This window comes from Sarcophilus harrisii, chromosome 5 (genome assembly GCF_902635505.1).
Source record: "Sarcophilus harrisii chromosome 5, mSarHar1.11, whole genome shotgun sequence".
Classification (NCBI taxonomy): Eukaryota; Metazoa; Chordata; class Mammalia; order Dasyuromorphia; family Dasyuridae; genus Sarcophilus; species Sarcophilus harrisii.
This window is the reverse complement of record NC_045430.1, coordinates 201,956,900-201,975,254: the sequence shown is the minus strand read 5'-3', so window position 1 is coordinate 201,975,254 and position 18,355 is coordinate 201,956,900. Positions and strand designations below refer to the sequence as shown.

The following is an 18,355-nucleotide window of genomic DNA, read 5'->3' as shown; positions in this document are numbered from 1 at the left end:
TTTTTTTAAAAAGGAACAGGAACATATTTCACAAATTTGCATTCTTGTTAAGCTTATGTTTATTAAGATATTATTTGTTGATAACAGTTTAAGGGACTTTTTCTTCAATAATACTTTTTGTTTTTCATTGTTTTCCATGAGAGAAATTAACTATGTCAAGAATAAAGAAGTGCTTATATAATGTGTGCATATATGTATGTATATATATATATATATATAACCTGATTAATGTGTATATATGTAATGCACATTAATTTACATATAAAAGTTTTATATATAATCTTATCAATGTATGTATTACCTGATTATTAATGTATAAATATATGTGGACATGTATATTACATATTACATATGTATATATTTTATACATATATAAGATGAATCTTAACATTTTCAAGTCCTCATAGAAAACTAAAAAACAGAAGGTCCTTTTCTTCAGCAGTACTTTTTGTTATCAACAGATGAGGAAAATATACATAATATAGGATAAGGTATCAAAAAAAAAAAGTAATGTTGCAATGAAGGCAAGTGCTTGAAAATTATTTGTTAATGTGATTACAAACCTCATTCAATTATGAATTTTGAATGTTAATAGCAAAGACGAAGTTGTATTGACATAATTCAGCATATCCAGGTTATTTGTCAGTTTTTAATGAACTTTCTGGTAGCCTCTGAATGGATTATGAAAATGTCTTTGCAAATTTATTTATTTATATTTCTCTGTCAGAGTAGAGGTTTTTATAGAAATCTTCTGGGTTTCTTTCTCAAGTAAAGAATAACATTACATAAAATATTATAACAGACATTAAAATATAGTAATATCTGGCAATTCATTGCAAAGTCTACAACTCATACTTAAATATTTTAAGAATCTGTGATTCCTTACTCATTCTACCAATTCTACCACATCTCTACAATGAATAAGTAAGTAGCTAGCTTTAGCAGACATTAAATGGCCTACTTAAATCCAAATAAAAAGGAGAAATTCAGAAAAGCAGTGTAATTTTGCAAGAGACATTGAACTTTTCAATTACAAAGCACGTCATTTAGTTTTCTCAAGCATCCCTCTGATTATTTTTATTTATATTGAATGTTATTTTCTTAACTAAAACGAGGGATTTAATTCACTATAATCCAGAATGGCATCAACATCTTGGAAACAAATATTTGAATGAGCAGGCTGATTTCAGAAAAGCCTGGACACATTTACAGGAAGTGATGCCGAGTGAAGTAAGAAAAATCAAGAGAACACTGCTCACTGCAAGGTTATGTGGTGATGAACTATGATAGATCTGATTCTTCTCAGCTATGCAGTGATCCAAGATAACTCCAACAGACCTGGGTGGTAAACACCAATCACAGTTAGAGAAAGAACTGTGCTGACTGAATTTGGATGGAAGCATAGTATTTTCACCTTGGTTTGTTTTTTCTTTCTCACGGTTTTTTCCCTTTTGGTCTAATTTTTTTTTGTACAACATGACAAATATGGAAATATGTCTAAAAGAACTGCACATGTTTAATCTGTATCAAATTGCTTGCTGAACTGGGGAGGGGAGAAAAAAAACCTTGGAATACAAAGTCTTATAAAAATGCATGTTGAAAACTATCTTTATATATATTTGGAAAAATAAAATATTTCTGAAAAAAATAAACACAACACCCACCTTCCCTCCCCCCTCCTCCCACCCCCTGCAAAAAAACACAAGTATTTGTTAAGACATTCACATTACATAAGGTACAATATTATTATTTTTCAACTCTTGCTGGTTTTTTAAATCCCCATGCTTGGCGTACCATAGAAAAAGTTCTAGTTTTGGAGTCAAAAAATTTGAATTGGAATATTGGCTCTCCTGTTTATTATACTGGGCAAATCACAGCTTCTCTTTTTCTGTTTTCTTAATTGTAAAATGAGAAGTATATGTAAGATTAAGTCTGAGGATCTTCCTGTTCTACATCTATGTGTGACAAATTAATAACTAAAGGTCTATCTATGTAGGAAAATTATGAGAATTCCTCTTATTTTATGAACTATTGGGTTCTGATGAGCATTGACTCATAAGATGCAAAGAAAATGATATGGAAAAAAAATCACATTTTTTTTTTCAATCACACTCATTAGTCACATGGAGAAACAGTTTCTTGGTACCATGTTACCAGTAATACCCACTTTAGAACCTACAAATCAGTGTAAATAAAATGAAATTAAGATCTATTTTTAAAAAGTTGTAAATGCATCTTTGGGAATGTAGGAGAAATTCCTCCTTCATATTGTACACAAATATTACGAAAAGTTCCACATAATAAAATGGATATTTCCTTTTTCAGGACAAAGGTCATTGGCATTAGGATTTCTTAGGATTTTCTGATTGCTCAGATAATATATTGTCTATTGATTGGTAAATGTAGTTTTTTGCCACTAAAGAATTTCTGGACTGTTGACAAAACCACTATTACACCAAAATGGGTCATGAAATTAAATATAAGAAAACACCTCTAAGTGGAAGATTATGTCCATTTGTGTCTAAGGGATATGAATGATTTTGCTCTTTAATTTTTCATTATTGCTTTGATAGCTTGCCTAGATTATATATTCTGCTATCTGAAAGGCAAAGAGAAGAAGATGCAAGGAACAAGCAATTATTAAATACATATGCTAAGCAATGTGCATATGTCAAGAGCTTAATAAATACCATCTTATTTGATTCTTACAATAACCTTTGTGAGGTAGGTGATATTATCCCCATTGTACAGATAAGGAAACTGAGGTTGACAGGTTAAATAATTGTCTGAGTTTGGCCTTGAATAGGTCTTCCTAACTCTAGGCCCAACACTCCATCCCTTAGGAGAAGGGAAGAGGTAAAGAAAAAATGCATTCTATGATAAGGATTCTTATGGACCATGATGACTAGTATCTTTTTCTAATATCACAAATGTTTTGAGTTAGGTAGAAAGCACGTACTGAAGTGAGTATAATTTGTGTGTGTTCCAAAGTACATCCGCATTCTCAAAGTATAAGTCACTTTGTGCCTCCCCAAAATTAAGTCTCTCTCTTATTATTACTTCTTCCAGATTTTAATTTTCTCTTTGTACTGGCTCTCTAGTTCATGAGAGAATATTTAGTTGCATGACTCTCTAAATGATTCCCAAGGTTCCAACTATAGATTCTTTTCAAAGTGTAATATATTCTTTCAAAATTTCTCAGTCCAAGTCAGAAATATTCCCTCTATTTAATAGGTTAACATAATAAAAATCTCCCATCCCCCCCAAATATGTAAATTTACCATCTATGAAATGAAATTTCAATGTGGGTACAAAAATATCTTTAAAAATACTTTTAAAATCACTTGCCCCAAGAAAGAGAATATGGAACATTTCTTGCCAGAAGAAATCAGGGTTAGGGACACCTCACACCATTTTTAAAAATACAGTTTATTTACTTTAACATTCATTTCTTAAAATTTTGAGTTTCATATTCTCTTTCTTCCTCAAGGCCTTTCCCAATCCACTGAGAAGACAAGCAACATATTATTTATATATAGGAAGTCATACAAAAGCTTTCATATTTGCCTTACCACAAAAACAAGCAAGCAAATAAAGCAAGAAAAATAAAGTAAATGAAAAAAAGTATGCTTTAATATGCATTAAGAGTTCATCAGTTCTCTCTCTGGATGGGAAGATTATTTTTCATTGTGAGTCCTTTGGAACTATCCCTAATGACTGTATTGATTAGAGTAGCTAAACCTTTCACAGCTGATCATCTTTACATGCCTCACATTAGTTATTATTTAGAGTGTCTTAATCCAGAATACAAAGGAAGTCGAAGAGAATACTTTTCTCACTTAAGTGAAAGATTCCAATAAAGCACTGGAGAACTATAGTGCTGAATCACAAGTTTAGCTTTCACAAATTTTCCCTTGTGGCACTGAATCTAAGAATAACCAGAATGGTGAAGAGCCTGCTGATGTTCTCTCTAGAGAACAGATGATAGAGAGCCTCAATAACTGAGTTTAGGTATTCAAATTCAGGCTTAATATCAAGAAAAGCTTTATAATAATTAGGGATGTCCAAAGGTGGAAATTGAGTTTCCTACATTGAAAGTCCCATCCAACTCTAAATTCTGTAATTCTGGGAAACCTTTTCCCCCAAATCCGATTAGCAGCATCTTCTTCCATTAAGGATTTTTAAGTAATTAATGAATGGTCAGACTCCCAAAGTTGTAGATCTCATTTTTTTCATCATTTCCAATTTTAGTGCTTTTATTTTCAGTGCTTATTCAGTTAATTTTAGTGCTTTTATTTTCAGAGAAGTATGGTGGAAGAGGGTGGATTTTGAAGTCACTACACTGATTTTAAATCCCAACTCCATCTCCTTACTACCTGTCACTTGATTCCCCAGGCTTCAGGTTCATAATAAAACCAGCTCTTTGGAATGGATTCTCTCAGAGGTCCTTTCATGTATCTATGATCCTGTAAAAATGAGCATCTTCCCAAAGAAGAAGTAAAACACCTGCAGGACAGGAATGTGGGTCAGGCTGGTCTGGTCATGCTATTTTAAGGTTTTTCTTCAAGGACTGGAGAACACGATGGGAGACCGGCAGATGGAAGGGGGAGAAAGGAGCCAGCTGGAAAGGGAAGGCAGGGAGAAAAAGAGAAAGGAGAAAGGAGAGGGAGGGAAGAAAGGGGAGAGGAGAGAAGGGGAAAAGGAGGAAAAAGTAAAAGAGAAAGGAGAAAAGTGGAGGAGAGAGAAGGAAAGATGGAAGAGGAAAAGAGAGGGGAAAGAAAGAGAAGGAAAAGAGAGGAAAGAAAAAGTAAATGAAGGAAGGGAGGGGAGAAAGGGAAAGAAGGGAGAAAGGTGGAGGAGAGAGGAAAGAAGAAAAGGAAAGAGGAGAAGAGAGAGAAAGAGAAGAGAGGGAAGAAAAAGTAAATGAAAGAAGGGACGGAAGGAAGGAAAAAAGGGGAAAAGAAGGTGGAGAGAGAAGAGAGGAAAGAAAAAAATGAAAGAAGGGAAGGAAAAAGATGGAGGAGAAAGAAGGAAAAAGGGAGAGAAAGAGAAGAAGAGAGGGAAGAAAAAACAAATGAAAGAAGGGAGGGAAAGAAGGTGAGAGGAGAGAAGGAAAGAGAAAAGTAAAAGAAGGAAGAAAAGGAGAAGGAGGGGAAAGAGGAGAGAGAAGAGGCTGGAGGAGAGGAGGGAGAGAAGAGGGAAGGGAAGAGAGAAAAAAGGTGAGGAAAGAGAAGAAAAGAATGGGGGAGGGGAGGGGCGGGGCGAGCAGGGGGCGGAGCCATGGGCTCCGGGAACGACGGCACTTCCGACGCGCCAGCGCCTCAGACGCCGGGGAGGATGGCCACGCGGCCGCCACCCTGTTCTCGGGAGAGGAAGGGTACCCAGGGGGACTGGGATGGAAACTCACCCATAGGCCAGTACCCCAGGACCACTGTGTTCCGACAGTCGGACCGCGGCATCTTCTCAGGCCCGCTCGGCGGCCGCAGGAGACAGAGGAGGCGGCGGGGGGACCCCGCTCCCCAAAGCGGCCCCCACTTTTCCGCGCTCCCGGCTGCGGTGGCTCAAGCCCGCGCTGGCGCCGGAAGCCCGCCCGAGCCTCCTCGGCTACGGCCGCCGCTGCCTGGCGCCCACGTGACCCGCGCGTCAGGCCGCCCGGGCCGCGTCAGGCGCCTCCGCCGAGGTGCTGAGCCCGCCAGGGAGGCGCGCTCTGTACGGCCGCGCGTTCTCCGCCGTCACTGGGGAAAACCAGATGCAGCTTTTCCCGTTCTTCCTCAGCGAGAAAGAGGGGGGCTCGTTGGCTGCCCCTGCGCTGTCCTCTCCCTTCTTTACTGGCCCCGTTTCGGGCGTCTGTGGCTTCCCTAAGGAAGCCGGCGCTGGCCAGAAGCGGCTCTGGGAAAGCCGATTTGGGACGCAGAACGGACCTCGGGCCTGAGGGAGCCCCTGCTCTTGGAAGCTAATCAGCTTAGACGGCTGAAGGAGCCCCAGATTTCCTCCTGCTCCTGCCCTCACCCGCATTTATGTTGTAAGCACGTGCCGAGGACTGGGGATAGACAGAAGCCAGCCTTCTCGTTGGTTCCTTTCAGTCGGGTCCGAGTCTGGGCTTTTCTTGACAAAGATACTAGAATCTGGCCTTTTCCTTAGCACCTACAGAGGCTAGGATATAAAATCAAGCCCTTGTCCGTCCTTTCCTCGATATCTCGTCCACCTGGAGTCTTCCATCAGGGGACGGGAGCCTCCGTGGTGTTTCCCACTCCGGCCGTTCTCACTCTCTCCCACAGGTAGAATGCTGTTCCTCTTCCTCTTGACTTCCTTCTTGGGAGCTAAATTTCTACCAAACCAGCTAAAAATCCTTAGAATACCACCCCCAATTCCTTCCGCGCTTTATTTCCTATTTAGTCTATATTTGGCTTATTGGCTTCGGGACTGTCTTATTCCTTACTTTGAGTCTCCAATGCTTAGCGCAATGATAGGCAGATAGTAGTAGGTGCTTAATAAATGTTGACTGACTGACTAAACTCAAGGAGCATACATTTATTTTTTATTTTTTTTTTTTATACATGACCAAAACATTATTTTGCTGTACAAAAAGAATCAGACTCTGAAATATTGTACAATTAGCTTGTGAAGGAAATCAAAAATGCAGGTGGGCATAAATATAGAGATTGGGAATTCAATGTAATGGTTTTTAGTCATCTCCCAGAGGTCTTTCTCTGGTCATAGCTAGTTCAGTTCATTACTGCTCCATTGGAAATGATTTGGTTGATCCCATTGCTGAGGATGGCCTGATCCATCAGAACTGGTCATCATATAGTATTGTTGTTGAAGTATATAATGATCTCCTGGTCCTGCTCATTTCACTCAGCATCAGTTTGTGTAAGTCTCTCCAGGCCTTTCTGAAATCCTCCTGTTGGTCATTTCTTACTGAACAATAATATTCCATAATATTCATATACCACAATTTATTCAGCCAATACAGGTCCCTTTCCCTTCTTTAGTATCTCTTTGGGATATAATCCCAGTAGTAACACTGCTGGATCAAAGGGTATGCACAGTTTGATAACTTTTTGAGCATAGTTCCAAATTGAGGAGCATACATTTAAATAGGCTACTTATAACGGGGAAAGGAAGGTGACTGGCAAAGAGAGGAAAATCTTTTTCTGCCTTCTCCCACCAAGCCATCTCTTACACAACTAATAGGAAATTAGGGGAAAAGAGGAGGGAGGGACAGTTGATAATTCATACATTATTGACTTGCTTCAAAAAATATTTTATTTTAAGCTATTTTTATTAAAAATGTTTTATTGCTATCTTATTGCCCAAATTTCTTCCAGTAACACTCACTTCCCTTTCCTCTCCAGAACCATACCATATAACAATATTTTTAAAGAAAAAAAATTTTTTTAAATCAACAAAACCAACCAATATATGAAAGAAGCCTGGAAATGTAGTCTTTTTTTTTTTTTTTTTTTTTTTTTTTAATATTCTACTATATTTTTCTGCTATGGTGTTCATTTCATTATCTTTCATGTCAGCGATTTAAGGAAGTCAACACAGTGAAGAAATCCATCAGTGATGAGTTATATTTGTTTTGTTTTTAATGTGAACAGCTCAAGAATGCCATTTAGAGTTTGTTTTTACATTGACTTCTCTTTTCAATATCAAATTGTTTTACAATACATGTTGTACATTTTGATTTTATACTTATTTTTCTAATTGTTGGCCTCAATTTTTTTTTACTTTGTCTAATATTTCCCTTATGGTATGTTAATTTACCCCTTATATTCGCAGTTTGATCTGTGGTTAGCAATCCTTCATAAGTAAAAATGGCACCACTCATGGACATGCTAAATCCAATAACCTTTCCTTATTTCTCATCCTTTTGGACCACTGTTTTTGCTGCAACTTAATTATGTTTCATTCTCTATGCATGAGTTATGCCAGAGTAGTCTTTCAGTGCCCTTCTGTCTCTACAATCTGAGAGCAAAGATGGGTTCAATTATCATTTCTATGCATTGCTCCCAAATTCAATCCACATTGGTATCCTGTTCTCTCATACTGCATCACCAACTGCCTAGTCAACATTTCTAGCTGGATATCCCCTAGATATTTCAAAATTAGCAGGTCCACACCAAAATCCCATATCTTTCCTCTAAACACCTCTTTCTAACTTTTCCAAACATCTGCCAAAGACACAACCCACCATTTTTCTATACAAGATTGCAAGCCTCAATCTCATCCTCAGCTCTTCCTTATCTCATATTCAGTCAGTTCTATCTGCACAAAATCTCTCAAGTTTATCACCACACAAATCTACCAGCCCATTTTAAGTGTTCTTCATCTCTCACTTGGACTGCAAACAATTGTTTATTGGTTTCTTCTATCTAATCCATTCTTCGTAGAATTTCCAAGTGATGTTCCTAAAGTTCATGTCTGACCATATCTGTCCCTTGCTCAAAGAGAATGATTGGAATTTGGATTTTATTATTATGAGGTTCTCCCCATGTGGAAATCTATCACACTAATATAGATATAAAATTGGTCCATAATTCTTTAAGAGTTCTTAAAGAGTTGCTTGGAAAACTGATAGTTTTAATAACTTGTCCAGAGCTGCATGGTATGTGTTAGCATAATTTATCCTCTCATCCTCTCCCTCTCCCCCTCTCTCTCCTTCTTTCTTCCTCCTTTTTTTATATCACCTATATATAAAAATACACACACATATTTATCTTCCCCTTCCCCACCCAATAAGCTGATCCTTTCTAACCCTGAACAGACTAGAAAAGAAAGAGGAGGAGAAAGAAGAAAAGAAGGGAAGAAGAACAGTTCAGCAAATCATTTCTGATAGCATGTCTAATATTCAATGCCCATAATCTTCCACTTTATCAAAATGCAAAGGAAGGTGCATAATGATTTTCTCCAGTGACAAACTTTATTATAATTACAAGATGGAGAGGTTGAACAAACCAAAGCTCTGAGTTTTTCAGAACTTTTCAGCTAGGATAGGATCAGGCATAAATAAAACAAACTTCATCTCACCTCTAATTGTTTATATGGGTTGTAAGGGATTAAAAGCTATCTCATCAGTACAGATTTAATGACATCTTTAAAGAAGTCATCCTCCATGGAAGAATTGTACCTTCTCAAAATAACTGGAGCCTCCTCTTTTTCCCCCCTTAATCTTCAAAATTTTTCAGTTTACTCTCTGAGTTCTCTGAAGCTATCTGCAAAATAAGTTCAGAGTTCCTTTTCTAAGCAGGAGATTAAGACTGTGAAATAAGATGCACTCTTTAAAATATTAACAAATCTATCCCAGTAGTTAGTTTTCAGCTTAGGTAATGGATCATTCCAGAGCATAAGGGTTAAAGCAAACATTCCCTTTACCAAAAAAACATTCCAATTTCTTTTGACAGATGCAGTTCTCAAGTAACTAAGTACAATTTCAGAGATTAAAAGCAAATAAAAGCCAAGGGCAAGAAGGTTAAAAAGCAATAAGAAGGTTCTCTGAGGTCTCAAGAGTTCTTTGTCAGTTCTTAAAACTATTTTTATATTCTTCTAGCCCAAATCCCTCAGCGGGATCCCAGATCAATCCACTTCCACTTAGGGGCAAAATTAACTTAAATTGCTCTAAATCTGCAAAATTCCACTGTTTTAAACAGATGGGATTGTGTTGTAGGAATATGGGAAATACAAAAAAGGCCAAAAAAAAAAAGTTCTGTCAAGAGCTTACAGTCTAATGAGGGAGATAATATGCAAACAGCTATGTATAAACAAAATACAGGATAAAGTGGAAATATTCAATAGAGGTAAAGCACTACTATTAAAAGAATCCTAGAAATACTTTCTTCCCTATTTCTTCTTTGAACCTCTTTATTTTCCAAAAATAAATAAAGAAAATATTCCCTTTTGTATGCCTGAGGATCAGGCCAGCTCTAAAAAAAGCAGACTAGAAAAATTCTTATAATACCTTGCCATAAGCAGAGCTTTCTAAAAGGCATTCAATTATTGTTTTCTTTCATTTGATTTAGGAGGTTTAGGCATCTTTCAAATTCAACAAGTGACTTTAAGTCTTGATTATGATAAGATCTTCTGTTGAATGACTAAATGTTGACTTAGTAGTTAAACGAAGATATTCCAGTTTTGATACTTCCCCAAAGCAATATGTAATCAAAAAGGAAAAAAAAACAACAAAAAACAAATAGGAGTATTTTAAGAGCAATCTCAACCCCTCTCCACTGTTTGTAGTTTTCAGACTAATTTTACCTTAAAAGGTAACCAGATCAATTCATTCATATCCTTGTTGAATATCCTTCTCCTAATAAAGCTAAATAAATTTCCATTTGTTAACTGTTGAATAATCTATAAATATCTTATTTTTTCCATATGAACCCAAATTTTCAAAGTTAACCTTGATTGAAGTCCACCACCAAATAAGGGGCAACAAATTTAATATGACAAAGAAGAAGATATGCCTAAACTTAGAACTCTGATCCAGGTAACCTCTGAACTTTGCAAGTTAAAGTTTGATTTATTTAATGGGAAATTTATGAAGAATTTTTATTCAGAGTAAAAAACTGTATAAAACAAAAATCACACAGACATACAAATATCCATTTGTGTTTTGAAATCCAAAATGTTTATCAAATTTCCTAACATTTTGAAGTAGGAACTTAAAAGATAATCTCCTTTAATACTTTTCTTTTATTTAACATGTCACTTCACTGTGTCATGATAGCTCTACTCTCCCTTATAGTTTAAAAAAAAAAAGTATAATTAAATAAAACAAAACAAGTAGTAGGAGAAGGATATTCAACAAGGATATGCATGAATTGATCTGGTTGCCTTTTAAGGGAAAATTAGTCTAAAAAATATGCTTTATTCTGTATCAATAATCCATAATTTTGCTTAGAGGGGAAGATATGTTTCCTCTTCCATTCTTTACAATGAAGACTGATTATTTTATTAATCAAAGTTCAGATATCTTTCCACTGTTGAAAAGCCATTTTACAAATGAAAAAAACTAAGGCCTAAATCAATCAACAAGTACTTATTAAGCCCAAGATCATATAAATCTAGTGTTCTAGGGTTCAAATATATTATTCTACAGAAACAATTGTAAATCCATGAGGTATCAAGCAAACAAGTTATAATCCACCAAATAGACTATGTCTTCTAATCTCCATGGGATTAATGGGCTACAAACTACAAAAATCTTTCCAGGTTACAGCTGAAGAGAACCAACATGTTTTCTCTCATTCTGGGAGATGGGGAAGGGAAGAGAATCATACAAGATGTCTCTGCCACAGCCTTTTACCTATTATTACTCACTTATTCTCAACTTTGTTGCAATTTTAGGGAGAATTAGTAAAGGGTTAGGGTCTTACTAGTCTTCGACTGACACTCAAAAAATTATTTTCTGTACTTATCAGGTAGCAAGGCAGCTAGGCAGTGCAATGGATAGCGTATTAGCCTGGAATCAGGAAGACCTGAATTTAAATTGTCCTCAGACACTTTGTAACTGTGTGACCCTGGGCAAGTCATTTAATGCTATTTGCCTCAGTTTCCTCATCTGTAAAATGGGCTGAAAAAGAAATGGCAAACCACTCTAGTATCTCTGCCAAGAAAATTCCACATGGGGTCATGAAGAGTCAGGTAGGATCAAAAAATGACTGAAAACAACCAGATAGCAAAATATTCATCCAAGCAGGCAGAGAAAGAGTCACTTGACATTTAGTTATAACATACACTCACTTACATTCATTTAAAAAATTACATGTAGATATAAGCTATTAACCCATATGCCACTCTCACTAGTATCATAACACTAAGTTCAATGTTGGAGTTCAATTATGTTATTTCTTGTCTCTTTAAACGACTACCTTTTTCTCTATCAACAAATAAGATTTGGAGCTGGAATCAAAATATTTAATTGGGATAGAAGACCAAAGTAAGTAGAGAAAAATCATACCATGAAGGGATTCTCATCCTCCAAAGACAAATGGTGATCATCTGTCACAGACTCACACTTTTGTGGGGAGAACTTCCTCCAGGAAAAACACTTGCTCCAAGGTAGATAAAAGATTTCAGCTACCTTGTATTGTGTCTGTAAACTCCTTCAGCTACTTTGACAGTTGTCCTGATTTCCGTTACTTCTTGGCTCTTTCACAAGTTCCATAGAAGACTAGATAGTCCAATGGACCCTTGTCATTCTATTGCCTACTTGTCCATACTTTGCTTTTCTCCTTTCTCTGTTGCTCAGAGGTGATAGCTGTAGCTGCTTAGAGGAAGATTTTGATATCCAGGATTATATATGCCTGGGGCTAATCAATTCTCATGCCTAATTTAGCATAGTCTATTAGTAAATTAATTAATAAAACCACATTAAATGTTTATATACTTTATATATATATATATATATATATATATATATATATATATATACATATAGTTTTTTTTTTCTTCCCAAAAAGAATTCCCTGGTAAAACCTAGCTTCTCTGTACCCCTTTCCAAAGGAAAAATCACTAGATAAAATTCATAGTTGGTTCTGAGTTAATAAATCTCTTTCATCTCTTCCTGTCTATTCTGTAAAGGATCTGTACCTCAGATTAAATCTTTCAGAGACTGAAAATAAGTACATAAACTTTTTATAGGTCTTTCAATTCTAGTTATGCTTCCCAATCCAACAAATTGACTTCTGTCTCAGGTTTTCTCTAGTCTAGACATATCAAAACTTCAGTCAACTTGCTGTTCAGCCCTAGCTAACTGGAAGCATAACTGTAATTGAAAGGACCTATGAGAAAAAAAAAAAAGAAAGAAAAAGTAAAGTGTGTGTATTCATTCTCAGTATCCCAAAAGATTCAGTCTGAGGTGCAGACCAAATACAGTGTATGTAGGAAGAGGTAAAAGGGATTTTTCCAAAACAAGCTAAAAATTTTATCTTGTCCAATATAAAAATTAAGTCTTTAGTGCAAAAAACTTGGTTGATAAGAAAAAATTAGTATAATTAAAAGACACATTGCAAAATAAACAAGTAACATTATATAGTATAGAAATGGATAACTCTTCTTCCCTACTTGGTCCTACTTTTACTCAGCCTTCTCCCTGTCTTAATTTATATTCAATCTCAGATAAAATAGCTTTTTCTTTTTTTTTTTTTATAATAACTTTTTATTGACAGAACCCATGCCAGGGTAATTTTTTACAACATTATCCCTTGCACTCACTTCTGTTCCAACTTTCCCCTCTCTCCCTCCACCCCCTCCCCTAGATGGCAAGCAGTCCTATATATGTTAGATATGTCGCAGTATATCTTAGATACAATATATGTGTGCAGAGCCGAACAGGTCTCTTATTGCACAGGGAGAATTGGATTCAGAAGGTAGAAATAACCCAGGAAGAAAAACAAAAATGCAAACAGTTTACATTCATTTCCCAGTGTTCTTTCTTTGGGTGTAGCTGCTTCTGTCTATCATCGATCAATTGAAACTGAGTTAGGTCTCTTTGTCAAAGAAATCCACTTCCATCAGAATACATCTTCCTACAGTATCATTGTTGAAGTATATAATGATCTCCTGATTCTGCTCATTTCACTTAGCATCAGTTCACTTAAGTCTCTCCAAGCCTCTCTGTATTCATCCTGCTGGTCATAAAATAGCTTTTTCTTAAGAACTTGTGCCTATTTGCTTGCTTTCCAACACAGAAAATAATCTCTTCTTCCAAAACCCTAATGCAAGATATTTTTTTTTCCAATTTTCTCTCTTTTCTCAAGACTTTCAACCAGATTTTTACCAAGATTTTCTGTTCTTATGCTCCCTTAAATGGAGGCATCCTTGGGTATTTACTTGCTCTTAATATAAAAAGCTTTAGATAGTTGCCATCTGACTTCTTCCTACAAAGCACCACAAAAGACCTCCCTTCCTCCCTTCTTACATCACTTTCCCTGAAAGGAAGCAGAATGATTGGGACTGGTATTAATTCCTTCCTTTCCTTTAAGTTTTTAATAAGCAAAACCTGCTAACTGAATTCACCAAGCAATTATTAAGTTTCTACTATGTACCAATAACCATACTAAGTATTGGGAAAATATTCATATGCAAAGTATTCATATATTTGAACAAGCCACATATTTAGCAACATGAAAGAAGAATGTTAATTTATTTTATTATTTTATTTTTTTCAGAACATTAATAATATTTTTGACACCTTTTTCTGTTGTTTTGTCCAAATCCCTAAGAACTGTGAATTGAATTGTATTCCAGATGTTATATCCATGGTAGTCTTTGATAAAACAGCTAAACATGGAATCTAGGTTAAATATATCAACAAAAGTTCCTGTTTCTAGGATCTTTGTTAAGATGTCTTCAAGCCATGCAGAGTTAGTTGGCTCTGGCAGATTCAAACTGCTATTCCATTTTGTTTTCTTTTTCTTTTTATTATTATTATTATAGCTTTTTATTTACAAGATATATGCATAGGTAATTTTTCAGCATTGACAGTTGCAAATCCTTTTGTTCCAACTTTTTCCCTCCTCCCCCCTATCCCTTCCCCCAGATGGAAGGTTGACCAATACATGCTAAATATGTTAAAGTATAAGTTAAATACAATATATGTATACATGTCCAGTTATTTTTTTGGTGGAGTTATGAAATAATCCAATCATTATGGAGAGCAATTTGGAACTATATCTAAAAGGCCTTAAAACTGTGCATTACTCTTTGATCCAGCCATTTCACTACTGAGTCTGTATCTCAAAGAGATCATAAAAGACAGGAAAAGACCACATGTGCAAAAATGTTTGTAGCAGCCCTTTTTTGTAAAGGTGAGGAACTGGAAATTGGGTGATGTCCCTCAATTGGGGAATAATGGAATAAGTTATGGTATGTGAATGTTATGGAATATTATTGTTCTATAAGAAACGATCAGCAGGATGATTTCAGAGAGACTTACATGAACTGATGCTGAGTGAAGTGAGCAGAACTACAAGAACATTGTACACAGTAACATTAAGAATATATGATGATCAACTGTGATGGACTTGGCTCTTCTCAACAAAGAGGTGATTGAAGGCAATTCTAATAGACATGGAATAGAAAATGATAATTGCATTCAGAGAGAAAACTATGGAGACTGAATATGGATCAAAGCATATTATTTTCACCTTTTTGTTGTTTGCTTGGGATTTTTTTCTTTCTCATGGTTTTTCCTACTTTGGTCTGATTTTTCTTGCACAATATGATAAATATGGAAATACATTTAAAAGAATTGCATATGTCTAACCTATATCAAATTATTTGCTGTTTTGGAGAGGGAGTGGGGGGGAATTTGGAATGCAAAATATTACAAAAACAAATATTGAAAATTACCTTTACATGTATATGGAAAGTAAAATACTATTGAAAAAAATTTTAATGAAAATAAAATAATTTAAAAAGATAGAAACAACAACAAACCACCTAATGACTAATTCTGGAGTTAAATTTCCTGCTTTATAATTCAATAGAATTAGCCATTAATATTCTTTTTTTGAAGTCAAGTGCAAGAGTGGCAATTAGTTTATTCTTTTTGATGGGATAATGGCCTCCTATGACAGGAAAATGAGTTTTAGCATTTTCTTCATTATGCTTTACTTATAGACCAAATGTATTCTATAAAGATATTCCTGTATAAAAATATTTTAGGGACATGACTTGATCTACAATTTAAATCATAGACTGATAGAATTGGGAGTGGTCTCAGAGTTAATTTTGTCTAATCCCTTGATTTTAAAAATTAAGAAATTGATAATCTTACGCAATTGGTAAGCAGAAAAGATAAAACTCTAGCTCAAATCTTCTAAGACCCTTAGCCCAGCAATTTTTGATCTTAGCTTCTCAATACAAATTGGCTTAGTGCCTGGGTTGTTTGGACTGTAATCTCATAGAGGTAAATTGCAAGTTAAGCAATAATGTCCTCAAATAGTTTTGAGCTATATCCCTTTATTGTTCTCTCTCATCCAGGATGATCAAAAATGTAGCATCCAGCACTAGATGTTAGTTATATAGATTGTTTGAGGATAAATACATCTGAAATCTGGCTATGCCTCATTGACTCCTGGACCCAATTGTAAAGGATGTAAATTACATATAATTTATACTAGGGAAAGAGTAAAATATATCTATCATTTTCCAACCTTGCTATCTAGTGGGTGATATCTGCTTCCATATGTCTCTATACAAGAATCTGCTTTGCTACTGGAAATAAAATTCTTTTTTTTTGGTCTCTATAGAGACTATGTGTCTTTGCTTCCCTGTTGGATGTACCTCAAGTTTCTAAAACCTTTTCTCTAATTCCTTCACTCACATTCCCCTTTTTCCCTTCTAGGACTATAATCAAAACAATATCAGCATCCTTACTGGAAAAATGAGTCACTCTATTCACCTATGGCTATACTCACCCTTCCTATACATTTACATTCCTGGCCACTAATGCCTTTATGCCTTACTGTCTCCTATTAGAATGTAATTTACATGTTTTATATTTTTATTTTAAGCAGAATTATTGGCACATATTAAGCCCTTAATAAAAATTTTCACTCATTCAATTACTCAATAAACAAATATTTATTTAATAGCTACTTTGAGCCAACAATGTGTTAGGTACTTAAAAAAAATTGTTTTTAATTTTCAGTTCCAAATTCTCTCCTTTCCTGCTAACCTCCCTTAGCTATTGAAAAGGCTAAATATGAGACCTATTTTACATGTGAAGTCATAAAAAATGTGTTTCTATATTAGTCATGTTGGGAAGGCAAGAAAAATAAAGGGAGAAAAAAGGTGTTTTACTCTACATTAAGAGTTCATCAGTTTTTTCTGTAGGTGGATAGCATTTTTCATCATGAATCCTTTGAAATTGTATTGAATTATAATATTGATCAGAGTAGCTAAGTCTTTCACAGTTGACTATTGTTATTACTGTGTATAATGTTTTCCTAATTCTGCTTGTTTTCCTTTGCATCAGTTCTTATACATCTTTCCAGTTTTTTCTACTAATGCCCTTCATCTATCATTACTTTCAGTATAATAGAATTCAATAGCAACCATATACCACCTCTTCAGCTATTCCCCAGTTGATGAGTATTCCCTCAATTTCCATTTCTTTATTATCACACAAATAGCTACTAAAAATATTTTCATACACATGATCCTTTTCCTTTTCCTTTGATATCTTTTGGATATAGACCTACTAATGGAATTGGTAGATGAAAGGGTACTCACAGTTTTATAGCCCTTTTGGCATAGTTCCAAATTGTTCTCCAGAATGATTGCATCAGTTTAAAGCTTCACATTGTACTTTAGTGCCTCTATTTTTCTATAGCCCCTAGTAGCATTTTCCATTTTTGTCAAGTTAGTGTGAAGCGATATCTCCGAGTCACTTTAATTTGTATTTCTCAAATTATTGACATTTAGAACAATTTTCACGTGACAATTGATTTCTTCTACTGAAAACTTGTTCGTATTCTTTGTTGTTGTCCAGTCACATCTGACTCTTTGTGACCCCATTTGGGGTTTTCTTGGCAGAGATAATGGGGTGATTTGCTATTTCTTTCTCCACCTCATTTTACAGATAAGAAACTGAGGCAGACAGGTTCAAGTGACTTGCGCAGGACCATACAGCTATAAGTGTTTGAGGCCATATTTAAATTAAGGTCCTTTTAACTCCAGAGCTGGAGTTCTATCTCATTGTCCCTTTCCTGTCTGTAGGATAGGAAGACCTTATCTGTGGTATTACATTCATTTCTAAGCAATATCATTTAGGAAAGACTGATAAATTGTAGAGGATCTGGGGAAGACAACCGGATTGAGGAAAGGCCTTGAACATAGGCCATTTGAGAATAACATGAAAGAAAGGGAGATGTTTACCTTAGAGAAAAGAATCTTCATCAGGGACACAATGTCTCCAAGTGTTAGGACTACCATACAGAAAAGAGATTAGTCTTACTCTCTCTGGCCCAATTCTCTATTCAGGAAAATTCTAATTCAGGAAAATTGGCCTTTTTACTCTACATCCCAATATATCTTTTTGGTCTCTGTGCTTTTGAATTGGCTAAACCCCGTGCTCATAATGCACTCTTTGCTCCCTGCTGAGTCTTAGAATCTATGATTCCCTTCAAAATTCAGCACAAGGGCAGCCTTTATACAAGATCTTTCCTGGTCCTTCCAGGTGCTAGAAGTTTTCAAACAAAAAAGATACCTTGTCTTTATTTTATAAATCTCAATATGTATACATGCTATCTCTCCTTATAGAGCATAAGCTCTCTGAAAACAGGAAAAGTGTTGTTATGAACTGTTTGTGTTTGCTAATAGTTTATGAAAATCTTTAAAA

At 35.4% G+C, this 18,355-nt stretch overlaps 1 protein-coding gene across 2 annotated transcripts in view; it reads right to left on the bottom strand.

The window, feature by feature from the left end:
• GALNT11 (polypeptide N-acetylgalactosaminyltransferase 11) overlaps positions 1–5,489 on the bottom strand; it is a 58,501-nt gene extending 53,012 nt beyond the window's left edge. The window contains exon 1 of one of the 2 annotated variants that reach the window (XM_023505001.2): positions 5,408–5,489. The gene's annotated coding sequence lies outside the window, so the exon portion shown is untranslated. The remainder of the gene's footprint in view (positions 1–5,407) is intronic. The other variant, XM_031939468.1, reaches the window with a different exon arrangement.
• Between the last annotated feature and the right edge of the window lie 12,866 nt (positions 5,490–18,355).